Raw genomic sequence first — 24,747 nt, forward strand, 5'->3', positions numbered from 1 at the left:
GAAGCCCCAAATCATAATGAGATAGAGTAAGCGAGTCTCTTGAGTCTTGCCTTTTGCCTTGCATTACCTTCCAAACTGAATTATACATTGTTATTATTTGCACTTCTGCTTTCCCACGGCAGGAATGCCTGCATCATTTTCCTTTTTTAAATGTTGCTTTTCGTTGTAGGCTATTTTGTCTTGCAGATTTCTTTAAATTGATGTCATATATAAATCCCCATACTTGGAGCTCTCTTCAGTTGTTTCATAAATTTCAAGCTCTCTATTGCATTTTCTTTCTTATATTATGCAACTATGAATGTTAGTAGATATTAAAATATCAGGGTGTACTCTGATATAACAATTGGACTTCATTTTCCCAGATATTTCCATGTAAGCATATTATAACTGCTTCCTTTTCACATTTTAACACATTTAGTAGAGCCAGAACTGTGGGATCAACCCCAGAACAATAAACTGATATGGTATGAGTCCGATACAATTGTTAAGCTGGCCTGTCAACTATATTTGGTGACAAAATCTGTGGAACCTTAGATAAATACCAATCCACCTTCCCAAATTAATTTTTGTGGTCATTCCTATTGTTCCTGGTTGACTAACTGGCAGTCATTTGTTACTTGAAAATCCCGTGAGGTAGGAACTAGTGTTTAACCCATTTTATAAAGGAGGAAGTTAAGAATGAGATGTTAAATGACTTGCACAGAGTCATACAACTAGTAAATGTCTGAGATAGAATTAAAATTCAGAGTATTTTCACATGATCCTATAGATTTTACAGAATATGTAGTTAACAGACATAGTCTCCAATTTTTAAGATTTTTTTAAATTGACATTAGCAATGTGGAGATATGGTTAGGCCTAAAGGAGATCAGCATAGCTGAACAGACATTTAAAGAACATTATGAAAGAAGGATTGAACAATTCACTAACTTTACACATAAAGAACAAATATTGCAGTCTCACTCTTTTGTAGGAAGATATGAAGTTAAGTGACTAGAGGGTGAAAAAGAAAGAAAACAAAGAAAATTTCCTTAATGTAATAAAAATCATATATTAAGTATTTCCAGGTATATGATATTGTACTGGCTATTTCATAGAAAAGTTTAGAACATAATAGTATTTAACAGATAACAGTGGGTAAGATTAAGAAGTCATCCATGTAATGTAATATGCACATTAAAATTAACATATTAATAGTAAAAATTAAATGTTTTATTTTCATGTCAAACCATTTGTCAGACAGTGAGAGGAACTGCAGTGGTGTCATGTTCAAATACTGGATTATTGATATGTACCTTTCTTCAAACAACTAAGAGAAGACTTTTCGAATGCCCTCCCCCCACCCTCCCTGTGCTCCAACTGCTGACCTCTCAGGCTTCCTTTAAGCCCCAGCTAAAATCCCACCTTCTACAGGAAACCTCCCTAACCCATTTTAATTCCAGTGCTTTCCCTCTTTCAATTATTTCTTATTTATCACATATCTATCTATCTATCTATCTATCTATCTATCTATCTATCTATCATCTAACTATCTATGTATAGATAGATATAATCTTGCTCTGTGTGTTGTGTGTATTATTCAAATGGTAAGTCTTCAGAAAACATATGCATACAAACACAGGAAGAAACTTTCAGATGCAGAAAATCCACTGTTTCCCCCCATATTTTTAACTTCTCATTATTTAAAAGTAATGTTAGGTTTAAAAATGTTTTAAATTATAACACCTATTGAGTTCATATAACTAGATTTGGCAGATAGGGGTATGAGAGATACAACTCCATGTTAGGAATGAGGAAGACTTGAGTTCAAATATTGATCCAAGCACTAACTGTGTGGCCTTGGCTTATTGACTTAATTTCTCAGTCTGTTTCCTCATCTGTAAAATAAGGATAACAATAATACCTGTCTCTTAGGGTTGTTGTGAAGATCAAAAATATAATATGTGTAAAGTATTTTGTAAGCCTTAAAGCTCTCTATTGTTCTGTCATTTCAGTAATGCCTGATTCTTTGTGACCACATTCGTGGTTTTCTTGGAGAAGATACTGGCTTGGTTTGCCATTTCCTTCTCCAGCTCATTTTACATATGAGGAAATTGAGGCAAACAGGTTAAGTAATTTATCTAGGGTCACACAGCTGGTATCTGAGGCCACATTTGAACTCAGGTCTTCCTGACTCCAGGCCCTGTGCTCCGTCCATTGAGCCACCTAGCTGCTCAAAAGCTCTCTATGCATGTTAATTATTAGTATTATCTGTTTATGTGTGAATGAATAATAGGAATTATGAGCATATTTTAAATATTCTGAAATAGCCTAATGTTTTTTCTAATCTTTTCAATAAACCATAAACAAATAAGTCAGATCAATATGTGTAAAGATACCACATAATTAGTATGAAGTTATACTGGGGAAAATATTTCTGTGATTTGAAATGAAAACAATTAGAAGCAAAAACAAAATAACATCCTTTTTATCAACAGAGGCTTATGCTTTTTTTTTCTCACAATAGCCCAGCAAAGTAGATAGCACAAATATCATCAACTCCTTTTATACAGGCAAACTAAAAGTCAAAAAGTAATTTTATTAAGAGGAAATGGTAGAGCCGGCACTCAAGACCAAGTCTTGTAACTCCACTTTCAATGCCTTTTCTGCCCTTATCATTCTCCCCCTCTACCAATGAAAACTCTTCAAGACAGTGGTGGGAGTTACCACACTGGGAGTTGCCTATGCTAATGAAATCACGGGCCAGGACAAAAAAAAAAATCCAACAAAATTAAGTGTCCCTTTTAGTTTTGTGTGCTTGTTTTAATGAGTTCTAGTTTTAAAGAGCTAGACTTTTATTCCAAGTCAGCTTTCTTTTAATTTGTTTCCTAACAACTACCTGTTGAAATATTACTGGTCTTAATACGGCTTTGGAGATTAAATAGCTAGAGTTCATTTTTTTTTCACCACTGAATCAATTTAATCTAGCTCTAGAAGTTTCTGGTTGTTCACCCATACAGAATGATTTCAGGAGCCCTATAAAAAGTCCCTAATTTAAAAAAAATCACCAACTCTCAGTGTTTGAAATGGCATTTGTCTTTGGGGCTTTAAGATTTTTTTTTTTATTTTTCAAGAACTCTTACTAAAATTCACATAGGCCTGGGAATGGTTACATTGTAAGCTGTTATCAGTTCTTACTTAGGAGGCAGTAGCAGTGTCAAACCAGCGTGTCTACTTCACTCTGTAAATATTTATCAAACTGATTGGAATGGAAATAGTTGATAGCTATTCTTACACATAACAGAAGTACCAGTAAAAGAGAATATTACAACTATAAACCTTGCCTTCTTTATCCTTTTTCAGGGGGCTAGATCTAGAATCAAATCTGATATTGCAAGCTGGTTGCAAGATTAGACTTTTTTTTTTTACATTGGAAAAATTTAATATGCAACAATCACCACTTGTGCTCTGATCAGTTGTTTTATAGCATTTGACATTGATTTCACATCATTTTTGACATGCGTTATTTAATCCTTCAACATGAAACCACACATAATGTGGGCTTTTGAGTTCCTTTGATAATCTAGTTTTCCAAAATCTAGCCTTGAATATCACCCAGACATTTAGATTATTAGAATTCTTAGATTTTGGGCTGGATTTGTGATATTATTTATAGAGGTCTTCCTTCTGGTGATGTATATCACAACCCATTCACATCTTTTTATCCTTTATGACTCCAGCGCAGTGAGATGGATGGACAGACAGGGGTAGTAGTAGAATGACAGAGGCAGACGGATAAAAGATTCTGAAAGGTAGAAGTGAAGAGAGAGTATGTTCTAGACATGCAAGTAAAAATTCATGGAGATAGAAGATGAAGTGTTGCATGAACTAATTTAACTTGGCCAATTTGATAGGTCTATAGAATGCATGGATGTGAGTTATGTATGAGAAGAATGGAAAGGTAGGCAAAGGTCAGTTTGTGAAGAACTTTCAGAGCTAAACAGAGGAGTTTATATTTGGTCCTAGAGGTAATAGGGAATCACTTGAGATTATTGGGTGTCTTTTGGTGATATAGTTAGAACTACATATTAGGAAAGTCACTTTTGCAGTTGTGTAGAGGATGAATTGGTAGAAACTTGATTCAGAGAGACAATTAAGAAGCTAGTACAATAGTCCAGATGAGAGGGAGTATCTTGCTCTACTGATCTAAATGTGTGGTTTTTTTCTTATAGTTGACCAACAATAATCACCACGAGAGACTGTATTTTTTATAGCTGTTAACAAATTGTGTGACTATCAGGATGTGATATGCTGTAGAATGTAATTTGCAAAAGATTGCCTCTTAAATGTTCAGTCCTTCATCAAGCATGCCTTTGATGTGGGTTTAGATTGTATTCAAAAACGTGTTAGTGATTGGCATGTAATCTCATAGATTGCTAGTTAAAATTTTTTTTCTTGTAGTAATAATGTTAATTCCCCCCTCCTTTTAGTATCCTTTCTATCCTAATCTCCTAAAACCTGATCCCTTACCATTCTCTAAATTGTATTGCCAGCAGCATAGGTCTCTTGTGTGAATATATGGCATTGTCCAGCTGCTCTTCTCATCTTTATGTTCTTTGGAGCCGTTTTTACTTTGTTATATTGAACATGGGGAACACTAATGTTAGGGCCCAGTGTGATTGGCCCACAGTCATAGATGGAGAGAATAGTTTCATTATAATAATCTTGACAGATTTTTTTGTGCTGATCATTTCTGTTTTCTTCCTTCCATATTCATTTTCAAATGATCTAGTTTGATTGGGTTGGGTATCTTGCTAAGCTTTTCATAAACTATTTTTTCCTTTTAACATTTTTTTCATCTGATTTGTGAGATGATCCACATCATATTCTTTTTTACAATTTTCAAAAAAAAATTTAAATGCATTTAAAATCTAAGCCAGTATCTCTTTCCTCTCCCATTTCCCTCTGCTCAGTTAAGAGATTAATGGTTGCTGATTAAGATACTTTCTAGACTTTTTGGTCTTCTTGTAGCAATTGTTTAAATCAATTAAGTTTCTGAGAAAAGAGAGTCTGTTTCTGTTTTCTTTAGACCATTCTCATTTTTCTACATCAATAGCTTACGTCAAGATGGAGTTATCTTAATGGCATGCCATATCTTCTTAAATTTATTCTTTTAATCTGATATTGATTTTGACCTTTTCTCTAGCTAGTCAATATCTGACTGACTACACACAAATAACACAGATTACATGGTTAACATCAGTGTAGCAGGTGGAAAGATAACTGAAATTGCATTCAGAAAGACATAGGTTCAAATCTTGCTTCTGAATACTTACTGACTCTTTAAACCAAGTCAAGTCATTCAACCAATCATTGCCCATGGCGACTTTCTAAGATTATAATATATTCCTTTTACCAGTAAAATTACAGGTTTGATAAATACTTTTTTAAAATGTTATTCAGCTCCATTTTGGATGTAGAAAAAGTTGTTATTTGATACTTATCATGTCCAATTCCTCCCAACTATCTTTGTTTTTTAAAATTAATTTATTTTTACTTTTCGTCATTCACTTCCATAAGCTCTTGAGTTTTAAATTTTCTCCCCCTACCTCCCCACCTCCCTCCCCAAGAAAGCATGCAGTCTGATATAGGCTCTACATGTACATTCCTATTAAACATATTTTCACATTAGTCACGTTGTAAAGAAGAATTAGAACCAATAGGAGGAACTATGAGAAAGAAGAAACAAAACAAAACAGAAGAGAAATAAAGAGCAAATAGTATGCTTCAATCTGCATTCCAACTCCATAGTTTTTTCTCTGGATGTGGATAGCATTTTCCATCAAGAGATTGTTGGAAATGTCTTAGATCCTTGCATTGCTGAGAAGAACTAAGTCGATCAAAGTTAGTCATCTCACAACGTGGCTGTTGCTATGTCCAATGTTCTCCTGGTTCTGCTCACTTACTCACCATACAAGTCTTTCCAGTTTTTTCTGAAGTCCTCTTATAGCACATTTCTTATAGCACAATAGTATTCCATTACATTCATATACAACAACTTGTTCAGCCATTCCCCAATTGATGGGCATCCTTTCAATTTCCAATTCTTTGCCACCACAAAAAGAGCTGCTGTAAATATTTTTGTACATGTGGGTCCTTTTCCCATTTTTATGATCTCTTTGGGACACAATCGTAGAAGTGGTATTGCTGGGATCAAAGGGTATGCACATTTTTATAGCCCTTTGGACATACCAACTGTCTTTCTTGAAGAAAGTATTCATGATAAGTTGTGGGGCTTCTATGTAGTGTACAAGACTTTGGGCAGTCTTTTTTTTTCCAAGATTTTTTCCCACTCTCTCTTATGCTCATCTTTGCATTGAACTCACTGACTATTAACATATATAGATATAGATATAGATACAGATATAGATATAGATATATAGATAGATAGGTTTAATTCAGAGGCTCTTTATAGGCTACTTTGTAGAATTTATCTAACTCCTCATCCTCTACAGTTCTTATTGATGCATAAAATGCAATTTCTTTATGGTAGCCTTTTCCCAAAAAATCATATCCTTAGCACCGCAATATGAAAAAAAAACAAGTGTTCCATGAAATGATGTTTCTTGTTGCATTTGGTGACACAATGCAGCCAACTTTACCAAATGCAGCTCTATTTGCATTTACAAAGAAGACCTGTGAGCCATCCTTCCATTTTCCTACAACTTCCTTTTGTTTTCTGGCTTAATTCATAATGAGAATGTCAAGATTGAATTAGCAGTATGTCTATCCTATGGTCATGGGACAATAATCCATATTTAGAGTGCAATAAGAGTTCTATTAATGATTACAGACATTATAGAAATCCTGGGATTCTTAATATTCTTATGTCCCTTTTTGCCACTGCTACTGTTCTTGCAGAAATAACAGGGAGTCACTGTTAAGACCTATTTTGTATTATTCTATGTTTTACATGTTACCATAGTCAAATAATCTGTCTATCTATCTATCTATCATCTACCTATCTATCCACACACAGAGATATGCACATATGTGAGCATATGTGACTATATATGCATACTAACATAATATATGTATATGTATATGCATATGTATGGATATATCTGTATAAAACAACTTCCAGAGTTTGTGTTCTCAACCAGAAAAAACTTCAAGAATCCAGAATCACTTCCATAGTAGGATAAATTAAAGATTAATGCCTAAAATGATTTAAATACTAATTGTTTCCTAAAAGAGTAGTTTGGGTTATTGAGTTTTTTAGATCCTCATTTATGGGACATATATTCATTGGCCATATATTCCCTGAGCCTATGCCACTGTACTTGAAATGTTGTTAAATGAAAGATATGTAGAAACTGCTGTCCATTCTGCACTCTGACATTTTGCATTCTGTAGTCTGACAGGTGCTATTCCTGGATGGAGGTAGCATATTAAGTTATAGATATAAGACCTCCTTCAATACACCCATTAAAACTATCTAAGCAGACAGTGGTTTAAAAGTCACCCAGATGAGGAAAAGATATGAAAGTTGGAATCATAAGAAGTCACTGAAGTAGAATAACAGGCAGAAACAAGAACAGGATCATTCTGTACCTTTTTACTTTTGGAAAAGATTAAGATCAGTTAATAATACATGAGCTTTTTTCCCTATTTGAAGAAGGAAAAAATACATTAAATATATAATTTGTCTTGAATAAAGCACTGTCAGATGTTAAGTAGGTTCCATGGGGTAAAAATCAGCCAATTGGTTCTAATAAAAATCAGAGAAAAAGCTAATAGGGTTTTAGAATTTGAAGGGATGTAAAGGTTATCTGGGTAGCCAGGTGGCATAGTGGATAGAGTGTTGGGCCTGAAGTCAGGAAGATGAGTCTTCCTGAATTCAAATGTGACCATAGATGTTTATTAGCTATGTGATCCTGGGTGAGTCACTTAGCCCTATTTGCTTTAGTTTCCTCTTCTGTAAGATGAGCAGGAGAAGGAAATGGCAAACCATTCTACAGTATCTTTGCCAAGAAAACCCTAGATGGGGTCACAAAGAGTTAAACACAACAGAGAAGGACTGAACAACAACTACAAAGGTTTTCTAGTCTAATCATTTCAATTTATAAGAAAACTAAGACCTCTATGCTTCTTATATAATAATCTGAGTGGAGTTGCTATAGACTGTGTATTATTATTTGTGTAACTTTAAGTATTCTTCCAGTGAAGTCTGGTACAACCCTATGGTGTTCTGGAGTCCCTGGGTTCTTAAGGTTGTCAGTGGACTGTAAAACCTGGAAGATTTTTATGTATGAATCCAGTGATGAATTCCTGGTGATCCAAGTGATTCTAGATAAATGGAAAGGATCATGCAACAACAGTTTGGGTGGTGAGCTGTAAAACCTGGGGGTTTTCATGAAAGAGTCCAGAAATGAATTACTAGAGGTCCAGGGGATCGTAGACAAATTGAAAGAATCATGCAACAAAAGCTTGGCCACTAAGTGATCTTTTTATATGTGTGTGTGGCAATAGGGATAAGAGGGATGAAGATAGAGGCTCATGAAGACTTTCTAAGCTTGGCAGCATTATGATGAGCTATACAAAATCCAGATAAGTTTCATCAATATTTATCCATATAACAATATAGTATATAACATAACAATATAATAGCAAGCTATTTTTTAGTATATAGATCACATTTTAAAATATTTTAAATTAATTCAAAGTTGCCTTCTACTGGTTCTACTTGTTGATTTCACCATTAGAATGTGAGAGCCTATCTGGGTCTTGTATAGGTAAACATTTTAAGACTCTTTGCAAAGATGATTAAAGCCAAAGGCTTTAATCTCTAGAATTCCACCTATTTAAAAATTAATTAATTTTAACTGCAAAATCATACTATATTATTTTCCTGTACTTTTCACATAGTAGGCATACAAGTGAATGAGTAGCATAAAATACTGAAACATCTTCTCCATGCAACTTCAAAGAGCAAAGAGAGATCCATCTACTGATGATTATTCTAACTGAACTTTTCCCCTCCATATTATAGCCCAGAGTCAAATTTCTCTCAAACCAATCTTATGACTGGCTCAAATCCCAGATCCCAGACTCAAAACACTCTCCAAATTTTTATTACCTTTGTTTCTTTTCCTTATTATCACTCTCAGTGATATTTGGAGAATTGAAGAGGAAAAGAAACTGTAATTGGGTCTGGAGATCCTCATTAATTTGGAAGTCTTCCTTTTTCTCTCATGTTACAATGTCATCCCCTGCGAATTAACAACTTATCCCTGTTGTCTTGGATATGTAAAGAGTTTTGAGAAAGTAGGGGAGTGAGTAGTTGGTAGAATGAATGGTTTACTGGAGGGTGAAACACATGGAAACTGTTCAGGAAGGTTCTATGAAGCTCCCTACTTATTCACTGTAGTGTAGTGTCCCTTATAGTATTCAGATAGGTTCCTACAGGACAAGTTGAGCTGTTACAGGAGAAATAAAGCACTAGTACCCTGCTTCATGCTCTGTTTATTTTTTTTAATAGATTTACAGTAAAAAAAAATTAGCCCACTGCAGTAAAACTAATAATACTGTGACCTCATCTGGAAAAGTCTGCAGCATTTCACATTTGGAGCTGCTTTCCCCCCTCTTTTTATATAAGAAGACTATTAACATAAATATGTTTTCTCTCCCTCCTACATCTCAGCCCATTATAGTTTTTTTTTTCCTATTCAGGTGAGGTGTGCTACAAGCTAAAAACTTTGCATGCATGGGATTAAAAAATCTATTAAAAAATCTAATTAAAAAAATCTATTGCTAAAAAAAGCAATCATTTTTTAAAAAAATTCTACTGTGTTATATAGGTCCTTGTTTTATTTCATAAATAAAATAACATTTAAAAAATAAATGTTCATTGATTGACAACTTCAAAAGAGTTTTTGTTTTGTTGTTTGCTAGGCAGTGGGGTTAAGTGACTTGCTGAGGGTCACACAGCTAGTACGTGTCAAGACATTGAGGTCAAATTTGAACTCACATCTTCCTGACTTCATGGCCAATGCTCTATCCACTGCACCACCTAGCTGCCCCTTTGTTTTGTTTTTAAACCTGTGCTTTGAACTGGGCCTTTAAGGGTGGTCAGGATTTGGCCTTGAAGAATGGCTAGGATTAGAACACGCAGAGAAGAATGGGTTAAACATTGATTAGAGGGAAAGAATTATTGAAAGTGACAGGTGAGAATGTATGTTACATGTTGGCTAACATTAATATAGTTTTTAAAATATGATTTTCAAAAAAACCCCAACATTCTATCCCAAGGCTGTATTTTAAAATACACACGAACCAATTATACAACAATGAATGGTGCTGCTATCAATGTTGGGCAGGAGTCCTAGGGGACAGAAAAAAAATTCTATGCTAATACCACCATGGAAATTGCTCTAGGACCCAGCTTTAGTCCACACGTGGCTCTGTTAAGATGTTCAGTCTTGATGAAGCTGCTTTAACCATTCTGGTAAACTAGGATTCCAAAAAAATTCCTAGACCTGTATCAGAGATAGCAACTATATTGCCCCTCCAATATAGAAATTGTTGGAATTTCAAAAGTGAGTCATCAAAAACTGATCCATCATCTTCTAGGGAAAAGGAGAGAAAAGCTGGGACTCAACAATTATCACTGAGAAAGATAGTAGAACTTAAATAATTTCCCAGACATATTCTATCAATTGGAGATACATTAGGATGTATAGATCACGTGTGCATGCACACACACACACACACATACACACACACACACACACACACACACACACACACACACACGCACCCCACTACCAATGATTTAACCTAATGGGCATTGTGAATTATTTTTGCTTTTGTTTTCAGCTGATAGAAGAGATTGTAACAGGTAGAGGAGAAAGGGTGAAATAAGAGTAGAAACTTTGAAGAATGTGGTATTATTGGACAGAAAGCAGCATGAGTAACCAGCTTCTTCATCGAATCTGGAATTTCCTATACTACTAATGTAGGCAACTGTTCTCCACATAAGTAAAAATAATTTTTGTTGTCACATTTTATAACTACACAATTTGTGGCTAATATCTTTTCAAGATTTTGTCCATTGATCTGTATACTTGCTTTAGCTCTATGAAATATTGCTGGGTATAGTGGTGCATTTCTCTAATTCCTGCTGCTGTGGAGTTTGAAGTTGGCAGATCTCTTGAATCAGGAGTTCTGAGCTGCAGTGTGCTAAGCTGATTGGATGTCCACACTAAGTCTGACATCAATGTGGCCATAACTTAAGGAAAAGTAGATTGGGGGTATCAAGTTGCCCAAGGAGGGCCAAATGAACTCACATTGAGAATTGAGCAGATCAGTGCTCCTGTGCGCAATTAGTTGTGGCATGTGGCCAGCAGTTTGCTGGTGCCATATCATGCAGAATTACAAGAGCCAATTGTAAATATTTCAGGGTAGACATTTGCAGGGTACAGAGAAGGGAAAGGTTGAGTAAGTATATATATGGCACCTAATATGGGCCAGGCATACTGATACTGCTAAGCTCTTTGTAAATATTATCTCATTTGATCCTCTCAATAATTCTGTCAGGTAGGTGCTATTATTATCCTCATTTTGTAGCTGAGGAAACTGATGCTTGTAGAGGTTAAGTGACTTGCCCAGAGTATTAAGTGTCTGAGGCTGTATATGAACTTAGGTCTTCCTGATTCTAGGCCCACTGCTCTATTCACTGTGCCACCAGCTGTCACCTTGAAAATAGGCAAAATCTACCAATCGGGGCATAGTTTATTGTTTTGTTAATGGTTTAGACTTTAAAAAGCCATGGAGAAATGTTAATAATGCAGGTTATGTTTCAAAGTGTGATATGCAAATATTTTTTCAGAGAGCCAGTTGTTAAACATTTACCAGCATAACCTGGATCCAGTCTGTGAGTAGCCACTGCACTTCCAGCCTGGGCAAGATAGAGAGATGAAAGGAAGAAAGAAGGAAGGAAGGAAGGAAGGAAGGAAGGAAGGAAGGAAGGAAGGAAGGAAGGAAGGAAGGAAGGAAGGAGGGAAGGAAGGAAGGAAGGAAGGATGGAAGGAATGAAGGAAGAAAGAAGGAAGGAAGGAAGGAGGAAGGAAGGAAGGAAGGAAGGAAGGAAGGAAGGAAGGAAGGAAGGAAGGAAGGAAGGAAAGATCATTTGAAACATTTTTAATTGCAAAGAAAGGAACAGAAGGAAAGCCAGAAGAAACCACAGACAAGCAGGATAGCTTTGAAAGTTACTTTTTGAATTTATTACATACTTAAAAATAAAATCAAGATATACATGAGACTCACAGTCTACGTACATCATCCTTTATGTTCTACTCTGTATATGGAAATGTTCATCCTGTGTGTGTGTGTGTGTGTGTGTGTGTGTGTGTGTGTGTGATTCAGAATTTAAAAAAGAGGAACCTTTACATTCATACAGCACTTTAAAATATGTAAATCATGGGGACAGCTAGGTGGCACAGTGGATAGAGTGCCAGCCCTGAAGTCAGGAGGACCTGAGTTCAAATCCGACCTCAGACCAAACACTTGACACTTACTAGCTATGTGACCCTGGACAAGTCACTTAACCCCAATTGCCTAAAACCAAAAAACAAACAAATGAACAAAAGTCAACCCATGACATAAAGAAAAATACAAAATGACTCTCAATAAAATTTGTAAATCACTTTGCATGTCTTTTCACTTGAGCTTTGAAGCAATCTTTTGAATTAGTCACTACAGGTATTATTATTCCCATTTACAAATGAGGAAACTTGGGCTCAGTATAATTAACTGACATCCACGGTCATACAATTTGTGTCAAAATTAGAATTTCAGCCTAGGACTTGCTGGTCCCTAACCTTGAATTTTAGCCACTATAGCATACTATCTCACAAAGAATACCATCTATGCTGGTATTAGTAGGCAACTTGTTTAACAGAAACAAGACCATGGCTGTTAATGCATGTCACACGGTCTACTGAACAGCTGTCATATTATTATTCCTTTGATCTCTTTTGACCTAGGTTGGTTTCATTCCAGTGACCAAGAGTAGGAGAAAAACCACATCTCACATCCTATTACTAATCTCTGGAGCTCTGGATAGTCATTCTTTTCAAACTTACCATACTGAATAAGAAAATAATACATCCCAAATCTTGAAATCACTAAAATAATTTTTATCAATTCTCAATTCTGTCCCTATCATTAAGATAAAATTAGACTTTCACTGTAACACATTCAGTTTTGACCACATGGTAGGAAATGTAGTAATTCTTGTTTCTCATCACATTATTTCAATGAATTATATTTAAAGTCTAACGTATTGTGATTATTGTTTATAAAGTATAATAATTTCACATGGCATTTTGCAAGACATTTTGTGCTTACATTAAATGTATTGTATTTACAGTGTTTCAAATAAAAGGACTAGGCTTGGTGTATGAATTACAGTTCAGTGAAATCGTGAATCAAAATGCCCTCTTTTGTGTCTCTATCTTCCACTCTGCCATCATAGGGGCTGCTGACTGTAAAGTTGTGGTTTAAACAGCTGTAAAATCTAAAAGCCACATGCAACATTAGTCAGCATGCCTGAGGGCTTTAAAGACATCTATAACTATAAATGAAAACAGACATCTGCTTAATATCCTAAGCTTTAGACACTCAAACCATCTATTTTATTAAGGAATTTCAAAAAATCTAGTGCTGATTCAGGATGTACTAGAGCACAGGCTTGACATCCCTAACATGCACATATCAGTCTATGCTGGCATAATCATAGATCCATTGACAAATTCAATGTCATTTCCACAGTAACTTTGAGTTCTTAAATGAGAAGAAATTGTTTTGTGATTTTAATCAAAGGAGCCACCGATGTTTGCAAACCCGCTTAGAAAACATGGCTAGGAGATTCCAGCTGAGAAATCCAAAGACAGCCTGGATTTGGAAAGCGATTCTGTTCCCTTTTTCTCTTTCCTATTACTCTCTCCAAGCCCTATATCTGTACTCTAGTTTCCAAGTCTACTCTAATCACCCTATTTATGTTAAGCTCAACTGAAGAATGAGAAAAATCTGAAGAACAAGAAATTTTACTTCTTTATGTATCCCCAATTACTACCATTATAGCCTCTCCTCTTCCTTTCTTCAACCAAGGCACTTTCTGGGTTTATAGAATGCAGGGATAAATAAGTAGTCCCCCTAAACCTGAAAGTTGATTTTGGCAAAATCCTCATAAATAAAGTGAACATTTTTTATCCGTAATTTCACCTGATTCAGCCCTTTATCTTGCTGCAGTAAATATATCTTAAATGTCAAGAATAATTTTAGAAACAACAATAAACAGCAAAAGCACTCATCTGTCTAAAATTTCAGATAGTCATCAATAACCATTTGGAAGGCATTTTAAATCACAAAGACCAATCCGTTTTAACAGAATGTTATTGGAAAAGTAAAAACTCATCTGGGCTTAGAATATTAATTACCTTGCTGTTTTAAAGGCTACAACAGTCACTTTCTCCTAGGGAAGGCAGTGTTCTGATTTAATAAAGACTTATGATTTGTAGAATATTATAGAACTCCAACATCAGCAAGTAGGTCATTCTCTGACAATCAAGAAAGAAAGAGAGAAGAGAGCAGTAAAGGAATATGTTAAAGAAGGAACAACAGTTCTGCCACAAAATTACTGAGGCAGTAAAGAATTAATTGCCTCCTTCTTCAGTGTTAAATAGAAAGAGAGGATAGTCATTGTTATAAGTACTGTACTAAGACTCTCATTATTAAGGCCAACTAATAGAGAAATGATGTGAAAAGAATTTCTCTTGGAGGTGCAGCTGTATTCATTCTTTGGAAAATTGACAAAAAAGGGGATCCTGTGATAACCAAAGGTGCTTTGGAATGCTTAGCATAAAATACTAATTAGTGGCTGCTAATTAGATATGATAGAAGAAAATTTGGGGTGGATAGAAATTGTACAGTCCTGCAAATCAGTGCTACATTTAGGTCACCCTGAATTTAAGGAACAAGTTATTTCAGACTTCAGATTATCTTTCCTAAATGTCACATGTCCTTGCATTTATGAAAAGTAATTTCTCATAACATTAGGGGCTCATTTGCTGAAATCCAGGATTAAATTTGCATATGCATTCCTGAAAACACTCAGGCTAAGTGAAGGGATGGAAGACGGCTTTGTTCTGTGTAGATATCTGAAACAATCATTTCTAATGTTTCTTTTTGTGGGGGCTCATGTCACAAGGATTTATAAACTATGTGAGGTCAAGGGATGATTCATTTCTGTGATATCGCCACACTACATCTTCTGTCAGTGTTAGGAACTGGGAGTTTCCTTTCAAGGTCTAGCTAGAAAACTCTTCAATCTAATTATGGCCTTAATGGAATATATAGCATTAAGGAGTTAAGTTTGTTTTCAAATATACTGAAGTCTGGGTCAGCTCTTTTTCTTATAAACACTATCACAGCTATACAATAAGTATACAATAAATGTTAATTAAGATATATGGTAGGATTTCTTGGAATGAAGTAATAATACAGAAAGGAGCAATGTTCCAATGGGCACTAGGTGGATGAAGTTAGGATTGGGAAGCGGTAAATGAAAAGTGAAGGTGCCCTTTTATTACAGGAAAGATAGTGAGGCCTAGTAAATAGATCACTAGACTTGGAATCAAGAGAACCTGGGCCCAAATCCTACATCTCACATTTATTAGTTATGGAAACTTCGGCAAGTCATTTAACTTCTCTGGGCCTCAGTTTCCTCATCTGTAAAAAGAGGATAATAATACCTACTGTACCTTTTATAGGGTTGTTATGAGTCTAGAATAAGGTAATTTATGCAGGATGCTTTGTTAAGTATCAATTATAATATTGGGTTCAACAAATCTCGAATGCTGTGATGCCATAGTTCTTAGCAATTTTGTCATAGCTCAGATTATTTTTTAAATTAATTTATTTTGAATTGTCAACAATCACTTCCATAAGCTTTTGAGTTTTAAATTTTTCTCCCCTTTCCTCCCCACCTCCCTCCCCAAGACGGCATGGAATCTGATATAGGCTATACATATACATTCCTATTAAACATATTTTCACATTAGTTATGTTGTAAGTAAGGATTAGAGCCAGTAGGAGGAACCACCAGAAAGAGGAAACAAAACACAACAGAAGAAAAAAAAATAACAAATATTATGCATCGATCTGCCTTCAAACTCCATAGCTTTTTATTCTTTGTGGATAGCATTTTCCTTCATGAGGCCTTTGGAGATGTCTTAGATCCTTGCATTGCTGAGAAGGGCCAAGTCCAACAATGTGGCTGTTAATGTGTACGGTGTTCTCCTGGTTCTGCTCATTTTACTCAGCATCAGACCATACAAGTCTTTACAGGTTTTTCTGAAGTCAGCCTGTTCATCATTTCTTATTGTACAATAGTACTCCATTACATTCATATACCACAGATTGTTCAGCCTTTCCCAAATTGATGGGCATCCTCTCAGTTTCCAATTCTTTGCCACCACAAAAAGAGCTGCTATAAATATTTTTGAACATGTGGGTCCTTTTCCCACTTGTATGATCTCTTTAAGATACAGAACTAGAAGTTGTATTGCTGGGTCAAAGGGTATGCACATTTTTATAGCCCTTTGGGCATAGTTCCAAATTGCTCTCCAAAATGGTTGGGATCATTTCACAACTCCACCAACGAGGCATTAGTGTTCCAATTTTCCCACATCTTCTCCAACATTTATCATTTTCCTGTTTTGTCATGTTGACCAATCTGATAGGTGTGATGTGGCACCTCAGAATTGTTTTGATTTTCATTTCTCTAATCAATAATGATTTAGAGCATTTTTTCATATGACTATAGATGGCTTTAATTCTTCATCTGAGAACTGCCTCTTCACATCCTTTGGCCATTTATCAATTGGGGAATGACTTGTATTCTTATAAATTTGACTTGATTCTCTATATATTTTAGAAATGAGGCCCTTATCAGAAAGACTGGCTGTAAAATTTTTTTCCCCAATTTTCTACTTTCCTTCTAATCTTAGTTGCATTGGCTTTGTTTGTGCAAAAACTTTTCAATTTAATGTAATCAAAGTTATCCATTATGCTTATTGTAATGTTCTCTATCTCCTGTTTGGTCATGAATACTTCTGTTCTTCATAAATCTGATAGGTAAACTATTCTTTGCTCTCCCTGTTTGCTTACAGTATCAGCCCTTATATCTAAATCATGAACTCATTTTGACTTTATGTTAGCATATGGTGTGAGATTTTGATCTATGCCTAGTTTCTGCCATATTCTTTTCCAGTTTTCCTGGCAGTTTTTGTCAAAGAGTGAGCTTCTGGGATGAGAACTCACAGTTTGACAAAAGCTGCTGGGAAAACATAGCTCAGATTATTGAATACTAGGGCTGGGTTAGACAAAAAGAGAAGTGTGAATATTTATCCATCTGAGGAAAATCTGTCCCTATCTGTAATAGAAGAAATCTTGCATTTTCCAAGAAGAAGAGTGGCATGATGATTGGATGGTTGACATGGGAATGGAAGAAATGATGTCTTTGATTCTGATTTGGAATAATAATAATAACCCAAGTAGTGATGCATATATGTGTTACTTTAGGGTTTAACAAACACTTGAATTACAGCACTCCTTTGAGAAAGATAATCTAAGTATTTCCATTTAACATGAACCTCAGGGAAGTTAAGCCTAGAGTAACACTACTAGAGTCAGAGTGAAGCCTTGAAACTAGATCTTCTGACTTCAAGATAAATGATCTTACTCCTTACTGGTTAGCTGTTTCTTGTCATCATCCTTGCTATCTAACATGAGTTTTTATATGATTTATATGAGAAGATTTTTGATGTGTCAAAAGCTAACCTGGAACTCCCTTCAGAGAAAGTGAGGATTCTGCTCTCAAAGATTGAGTTATAAGCCAACAGTTTGATAGGTGAAATATCCTCTTTTACATATGTAATAGAGTGTGATATGCTTCATTTTAATGAGGCTTATGTGGCTTCTTTATAGAGAACAGAGATTGAGTGCCAGGGGTTGTTGGACTCAGAATGAGGTGAAGCTGTATAATCAATCCTTGCCCTGGCTTCTTTATTTTTATTTTTATTTTTTAAGTTTTATTAAAGTCTTTTGGTTCTTTAAGATACAGAACTAGAAGTTGTATTGCTGGGTCAAAGGGTATGTACATTTTTATAGCCCTTTGGGCATAGCTCCAAATTGCTCTCCAAAATGGTTGGGATCATTTCACAATTTCACCAACAAGGCATTAGTGTTCCAATTTTCCTGCATCTTCTCCAACTGTGGTATCCTCAGTATCCCTTACTTTCCCTCTCCCAGAGTCATTTCATAACAATATGCTTTTTCTTTTTTATATCTTTTATTTTATTTTCATTTCCAAATTCTCCCCTACTCCTTGCTTTCCTACTTTCCTATGTATTGATAATGCCAGAAATACAAAACTATTACAAATATAAAATCATGTAAAGCAAATCCCTGCATTAGCTATGTTGTAGAGAAATAAAAGAAAGAGGAAAAAATATGTTTTCAGTCTGCACTTTGAGTCTATTAGTCCTCCATCTGAAGGCAGATGGCATTTTTCATCAAGTCCTTTGAAAGTGTGATGGGTCATTGTGTTGATCAGTTATTTAGTCTTTCACAGTTGATTATTTTTGTAATATTGCCATTATTGTGTAAATTATTCTCCTGGTTCTGCTCCCTTCACTTTGCATAGGTCTTTCCAGGTTTTTCTGAAACTATCCCTTTATCATTTCTTACAGCACAGTAGTATTTCATAGCACTCATATACCATAACTTGTTCAGACATTCCTCAATTGATGAACGTCCCCATAGTTTCTAATTCTTCTCTACCACAGAAAGAGCTGTTATAAATATTTTTGTACATATGGATACTTTTCCTCTTCCTATGATCTCTTTGGGAGATACACCTCATTGTGGTATTGCTGGGTCAAAGGGTATGCACAGTTTGGTAGCACATTTTACTAGGTATACCAACAGTCCATTGGTGTGCCTGTTTTCCCATGTGCCCTCCAGCCTTTGTCATTTTCCATTTCTGTCATCTTAGCCAATCTAATGGGTACGATATGGCACTTCAGAGTTGTTTTCATTATATTTCTCTAATTATCAGTGATTTTTAAAAAAAATTTTATACTATTATTGATAGCTTTTGTTTCTTCCTTTGAAAATTACTTATTTGTATCATTTGATCATTTTTCATTTGAGGAATGGCTCTATATTTATAATAAATCGTATTTTTAAAGAAAAAAAGAAAAGAGGAAAGAAAAAAAATCAACATAACTGATTTTAAAAGTCTGTAAACATGTGGACCTTTAACTTATCTAAAAGGATTAAGTAAGAATGTCTTCTTTTTTATTTTGGGCCATATTTTTCTTTATAATATTGCAACATTCAACTTTTGGATTATTGTGGTTGCTCTTTTTGTTTGTGTTCTTATAGACACTATGTGTTGTATTTTCTTGGGTCTGTGTACTTCACTCTGCATGTGTTCATGTTGATCTATGTTTGTATGTATTTATCACAACCATCATTTCTTACAGCACGGCAATATTTTATTACATTCAGGTGCCATGATTTGTTTAGCTATTTCCCAGTTGATGACATCTTTTTGATTCTTGCTACTGAAGTTGTAATGTTGGACTTTTGTACCATCTAGGGGACTGAATACAGTAATATTCTTTCTAGTCTTTATTTGTTACTGTTGTTGAGTCATTTTTAAGTAATGTCTGGCTCTTTGTGACCCCATTGGGGGTTTTCTTGGCAAAGATACGGGAATGGTTCATCATTTCTTTCTCCAGTTCATTTTATAGATCCAAAAACTGAGACAAAGTGTTAATTGACTTACCTAGTCACACAGCTATTAAATATCTGAGACCAGATTTGAACTCAGGAATATTAGTTTTCCTTATTGCAGGACCAGCATTGTGTTACCTGGCTGCCCATATATATAAATATAAGTATATATTTTATTTAGAACATATTAAATAAATATGTATTTGTATTTACTTAGTATATGATAAATCTTATATGTATGCTTTATATAATAATTGATAATGTATTACAAAATTATAAAAAGTAATATTAACACTGGTTCAAAGGCTACTAGTTGAACATATGTTATGAACATTTTCCCAAATAGTGACAGCTAGGTGGTGCAGTGGTTAGAGCACCGGCCCTGGAATCAGGAGGACTGAGTTCAAATCCAGCCTCAGACACACACATAATACTTCCTAGTTGTGTGACTCTGGGCAAGTCACTTAATCCCAAATGCCTCACTGAAAAAAAATTTCCTAAATACTATTAATTCAGTCAGTCAACAAACATGTTTATTTCATTTGTTTATTTATTTGCTTCATCTATTTATAATCATATGCTATCTTAAAGCAAGGTAGAGGCCTAGTGCTGGGAGTATGGGGCAGTGGGATGGCTCTTTGTCATTCCACTGCCATAGCCCTAGAGTATTGTCATCTGAGATGACGCACTGAGTAAATGTATTATGTTCATTCCAGTCCAATTCTGCCTCCCCCATCTCCACTGCTCTCCAAATGACCATGTAGCCAAAGCTAGCATGCTAAAAATAGTTTTTGTGCATCAAGGAGAATGAATTAAAACATAAAAAGGGAGGAGTGAACAGTTCAGGCAGTAGGGGATAGGAGCTGATCAGCACAGTGAAAATAAGATAGTCAGGGATTCATCTGACTGCAGAGAGCAAGATGAGTTTCCTGCTTGAAATACTGGGGGTTAGGGGATAGTTCATTAATACCTTCCCTCAGGGAAGTAGCCTGGGTAGAGACAACAACATCTATTGGGGGAGGGTATGGTCTTACCCAGCAAGATACTGTCTGCTTTACAGTATCCCACATTGCCTCCATTTTTTTAGTCATTGATTCTCATAATCTTTGGATGCAAATGCTGAAGAGAACAAGTTGCTAAATGTTACTCTTTCTCAAGAAGAAAAACATGCCCACTCCTCTCAAGCTCTGCATCTCTCTCTCTGTCTCTCTGTCTCTCTTTCTCTCTCTCTATCTCTTTCTTTCTCTCTCTGTCTCTCTTTCTCTCTCTATCTCTTTCTTTCTCTCTCTGTCTCTCTTTCTCTGTCTCTCTGTCTCTGTCTCTGTCTGTCTCTGTCTCTCTCTGTCTCTCTCTCTGTCTCTCTGTCTCTCTCTCTGTCTCTCTGTCTCTCTCTCTCTGTCTCTCTTTCTCTCTCTCTCTGTCTCTCTCTCTGTCTCTCTCTGTCTCTCTCTGTCTCTCTCTGTTTCTCTCTGTCTCTCTTTGTCTCTCTCTGTCTCTCTCTCTGTCTCTCTCTGTCTCTCTCTCTGTCTCTCTGTCTCTCTCTCTTTCTCTCTCTGTCTCTCTCTCTCTCTCTCTGTCTCTCTCTCTCTCTCTCTCTCTCTCTCTCTCTCCATTTTTCTCCTCTTCTCTGAATTCTCCACACATCCATCCTAGCCATATGGCATAAGCACAGCCCCCAAAGTTTACCCAGTCATCTTGACATTGTTGTGCTGTACCAACTACTTCACAAGATTGTGGTTTAAATTGTGTAAATTAATTTTATCTGTATTTCAGTACTTTAAGTGGATATATGGCCATACTGATATGAGCATTCTTTTAATCTGTGTGGATCGTGACCTAGTCATGCCTTCCTACTTTATACAAGTCTAGTCTTTAATCTCTTGTAAGTTCCCCAAAGGGCTTTACCCAGTGTGTCCAGAAATTTATCTGTGCTTCGTGACTTTGTAAAGGTGCTTCTAGACATATGAACTTTCCTCTGGCCATCTTTAACTTCCACTGCATGACTAACTTGCCTCCTTTTCCAACTATGCATCTCTCTAATTACATCCTTTATATGACTTCTTCTGCATGATTCCTAAATGGTAATTAGTTTGTAGCCTACTATTGCCTACCCCATGGCTCTTCATCCCTTAGAGTAAACATGAAACTTTAATTCTTTTAACACTGTGATACTTTCTGACTGATAACTATAAACCATATTAGAAGAGTATTGAGGTTAGTGTAGTTGTAGTTGGAGCTACACAGGCAAAAGGGATAGCAGAATACAGTAGGGGTTCAGAATCACATGGACTGCTAGCTCATTGACTGTTAAGGAATTCATGACCACAGTTGCTCACCCTAGCTGCCTTCTGCTGGGACTGAGAAACTCCTGTCTCTGGGAGAGCAGGATAAAGCATGGAGAAAGACTTTCTTTCCCATGTTGACTCTACTCCTTTATCTACTTGCATAGTCCCCACTAGGTAAAATGTGCCCTATATCACAGTCTCCCAAACTCCCTTAATCTAAATAGATGTTGAAGCATCACCATCAATTACTTTATCCTCTTTTATGTCTCAACACCAGGGTTGAAAACAAGTTTCTCACTGAATTAAAAGTATTTTCCTTTGTTTCAAGGAGAAACCTGGAATCATTCAAAGCAATGAACACTTTTCCAAAGGCAATCCTGATGAGTTCTAGTCTCAGCTTATTTAAGATGTTGTCCAATATATATATATGTTTTATAGGCTGTCTACTATATGAGCTGCTGTAGTGTAAGCTAGTGGGGTTTTTTTGTCTCTTTGGCCTTCCATTTGTAAGTAGTTATGCCAAACCCCTTTGAGGGCTTATGAATCTGATTTGTAAGAAACTGTACTGTTCTGTAGCATGTTGCAATAAGCTCAATTTCATCTGAAATAGGAGCATCTAAGATATCTCATTATTATAAACCAGGGATAGTTCAAATTCAGTAGTTAGAGAAAACACCATTGGAAGTAATAATATAGCAGAACAGCTTTTCATTAAAGCAAGAGAAAAGAAAGATGAGGTACAACTTATGATCCTAAAAATAGGGAGGAAGCCCCCATAAGAAGCCATCTGTAGAGGGAAGAAAACATTTATTAAGTGCTTACTATATGCCAGGCACTGTGCTAAGTGCTTTACAAATATTATCTCATTTGATCCACCCACCACTACTGGGAGGTAGGTGCTTTTATTATCCCCTATTATATTTGAGGAAGTTGTGGGAAACAGATTAAATAACTTATAAGTGTCTGAGCCTGTATTCAAGCTCATCTTCCTGACACTAAATCCAGTGTTTTATCCACTGTACCACCTAGCTCAAGCAGGCTGGCTATCTGGGAAACTCGAAGTATGGTGGATTTGATTTTGGGTAAGAGTTTCCTTGAGTTAGGCCAGTATTTTTTTTATTTTAATTTTTTTACAAAATTGAGAGCAGTTGTTATTGTTATTATTATTGTAGATTTTATTTCTTTTGGATTTTGGGGTGGGGGAATTCTGTAGATAATATTGGCCACTTGATCTTGAAAAATAGGGATCATCCAGTAACTTGGCACTTCTCTGTTTTATAGCAAGTAAAGATAAATTGGGGGATTCCTACAACTGAGATCAGGCAGAGATTACTAGATATGATGGAGAGAAAACTTTTTGTTCAAAATAAACTTCTGCAAAATCCCTATTGACTTATAACCATTATAGGCAACCCCTTTTTCCTGTGGGATACATGCTAGATATCTTCTCAATATCTCTGGCAAGCAGTGCATACTACTGTAGTTTACTTTAACTGATATTAATAATCAGAAAGTTAGTGAACACAATTTTCTCTGCTGCTACAACTTTCAAAGGATCTCTGTAGGAGAAGCATCTGTTAGACAAGAACTTGAAAGTTTCATTTTGAACTACTGTATTAAATGCAGATTTTTTTTTCCTTTGGTAAACAAAAAGTAAGCAGAGTAGGACCTATATTCCCTATATCTTTGATTCAATTATGTAACTGAGAAAGTGATCTATAGAATGCTGTTTTTGAAAACCTGGTTTTTTTTCATACTTTCATCAGTCAGGTGGCATAGTCGATAAGTGCTTTATATCTATTTAGGAAGACCTGAGTTTGGGTCCCACTTAGAAAATTACTGTGTGACCCTGGGCAAGTCACTTGAACTTTCAGCCTTAGTTTTCTTATTATAAAATGTACATAATAGCACCTGCTTCATAGGTTTGTTGCTAGGATCAATATTGAATGAGACCCACAATATATTTGTAGATTATTCTCATAAAATTGTGCAGAGGTGGCAAATTAAGCATATGGATGAGCAGTTGATATTTTACGTGACACCCCCCCCCCCTTTTACAAGAAACATGATTCATGTTTTGTTCTGTTTTAGGCTTGTGGGATCCTTCTCTCTTTTTGACATCTTAAGAATTAATCCATCTAGAGTAGGGGTCAGCAAACTATAGTCTGAGGGCTGGATCCAGCCTGCCCCCTTTTTTAATGTGGCCAAAAATGGTTTTTATGTTTTTATAAACTGGCCCATTGACCATGGTTTCCTGATCCTGGTTTTTCAGACTCAAAATTGTGTCTCCTCCAACCTGATCCTCCCCCTCTTTCTCTATGTAGTCTAATCTCATCTTTTTTTTTTCTTTCAATAGTACCATTTCTATTGCCTCATGAAGCATATCAGGAACTATGCAGATGTTGTGGCTCCACATTCATTGATGGAGAAAATAATTTTGTTATATACATTTTCTCCTACTTTTTCATTACTTTGTTGTTCTTTATCCAGTTTCCTCTTTATGCCTTTGGGATAAATTGTCTTTGAAGGGTATCTCATCAGAGTTCATGTAAACTTTTTTTTTAAAAGATTCTACAGTCACATAAATGATGTTGTTACATTTATTTATCTATTCAAA

At 35.6% G+C, this 24,747-nt stretch overlaps 1 protein-coding gene across 4 annotated transcripts in view; it reads left to right on the forward strand.

The window, feature by feature from the left end:
• NLGN4X (neuroligin 4 X-linked) overlaps window positions 1-24,747 on the forward strand; it is a 426,216-nt gene that overhangs the window by 373,756 nt on the left and 27,713 nt on the right. The gene's annotated exons all lie outside the window — the stretch shown is intronic.

The sequence above is a fragment of the Phascolarctos cinereus genome, unplaced genomic scaffold (genome assembly GCF_003287225.1).
Source record: "Phascolarctos cinereus isolate Bilbo 61053 unplaced genomic scaffold, phaCin_HiC Scaffold_726;HRSCAF=1367, whole genome shotgun sequence".
Classification (NCBI taxonomy): Eukaryota; Metazoa; Chordata; class Mammalia; order Diprotodontia; family Phascolarctidae; genus Phascolarctos; species Phascolarctos cinereus.